Below are 1,671 nucleotides of genomic sequence, written 5' to 3' on the forward strand. Positions count from 1 at the left end.
CATTCTTTTCATGCCTGAATCTTTTCAAGATTCTTTAAGGACGTCAGTCAGCAAAAACCTGATTTGTGTTGTGGTGTATCCAACTTAAATATGTTTTATTTTACATTAAATCTGATGTTTACAGACCTTAACAAACAGATCAGATTTCACCACATGCAAAATTACCAATCCAAATTGGATTTGTGTGCAGTGTGAACAAAGCCTCAGGGATGCAAACTCATCATGCGTGAAAAAGGTGACAAAGACAAGCACATCACCCCTCCCCCCCAATAAAATAAAACCCTAAATTTTTTCAACAATTATAATAATTTAAAGCCTTTATTAATATTTTCCAACTTCACTTTAAATGTTCACTTTCAATCATGAAAGAGAGAGGAAAAAAATCGTCTCCTGGTGGAAAACATATTTTCTAACTCTGCCAAAATTCACTTTAAATGTTCACTTTAATTCATGAAGAAGACGGGGAAAAAAATCGTCTCCTGGTGGAAAACAAAGACTTAAGATGAAAATGACATGAAATTACCATTACATCCAGTAGATGGCAGCAAAGGATCACCCATTAGCTCAGTTGCCATTTCAACTCCCTAGTCTTGCTGTTGGATTTATTATAATATGATTTACTATAATATATTACTATTTAATATAATATATTACTATGAAGTATAGCAAGTGCAGGAAGTCACAAAGTCTCATGTCATTTAAAAATAAATAAATAAGCCCAGACACCAACAGCCTATTTAAATACTTAACTACAAATTAAGTTAATTATTAATGGTATAATAATTAAATAATGCATTAAATATTTTGGCTTTTTTTTAAAATTTAATTTAAAAACTACATTTTTCAAACATTGCCTAAAAAAAGGACACATCAAAAAAGAGCTTTAAGTTATCTTTACCTGTAGAAGCTGCTGAAGGCAACACAGACTACAGTTGCTGCTGTAGTTTTGTTACTCTGAATTTACTCTGCATGAAGCTGCTGAAGGCAACACAGACTACAGTTGCTGCTGTAGTTTTGTTACTCTGAATTTACTCAGCATCACTTAAAGCACAGCTCTGTTTTGACATCGGCTTGTCAGATAGTTCGTTCCGTCCATTGCTACAGTTATCACCGTCAATCGTGGATCAATTTGGCGGATTCACTCGTGTAATTTTTTACACTCGCGTTTGTCATTCCTGAAACAGTATACGTGGACCATTTGGTCCTCTTAGACTTTTCTTCAAACTGTGAATGAAGTAAAAACCGAGCAATGGGCGCTTCCCTTATAGTGTAACTGTCCAAGATTACTCACGCGGAAACTCCTGATATAATCAATAACTAACTATACAATGAATATCTTATTTACACTGTGTATGCTTTCTTTTTGTCTTGTTATAATAGGAATATCTGTGAGCGTGTAGAACTACGTAAACTTGAGAAAACAAAAATTAGATCAGAGCAGAATTCTGATTAACCTATAGTAAACACCTCTGATTGGCCATTGCTTTCAACAGAGATGCCTGTGATTGGCTACAATACTCAACACTGCAAAACACGTTGTAAATAGAAACTTTTGGTTTTGTAATTCGAAACAAGAGCGCACAAACAAAAACACACAGGAGAGTTTGAAAACGGGTGACTTCGAGTGGGTGCAGAATTGAGTTGATACTATTGGAACTGTAAAAAGCCCCC

The 1,671-nt window shown here is 34.6% G+C and overlaps 1 protein-coding gene across 1 annotated transcript in view; it reads right to left on the reverse strand.

The window, feature by feature from the left end:
* Positions 1 to 1,671, reverse strand: part of LOC107733766 (serologically defined colon cancer antigen 8 homolog) — a 52,011-nt gene that overhangs the window by 14,329 nt on the left and 36,011 nt on the right. The gene's annotated exons all lie outside the window — the stretch shown is intronic.

The sequence above is a fragment of the Sinocyclocheilus rhinocerous genome, unplaced genomic scaffold (genome assembly GCF_001515625.1).
Source record: "Sinocyclocheilus rhinocerous isolate Xijiao unplaced genomic scaffold, SAMN03320098_v1.1 scaffold789, whole genome shotgun sequence".
In the NCBI taxonomy this organism is placed as follows: Eukaryota; Metazoa; Chordata; class Actinopteri; order Cypriniformes; family Cyprinidae; genus Sinocyclocheilus; species Sinocyclocheilus rhinocerous.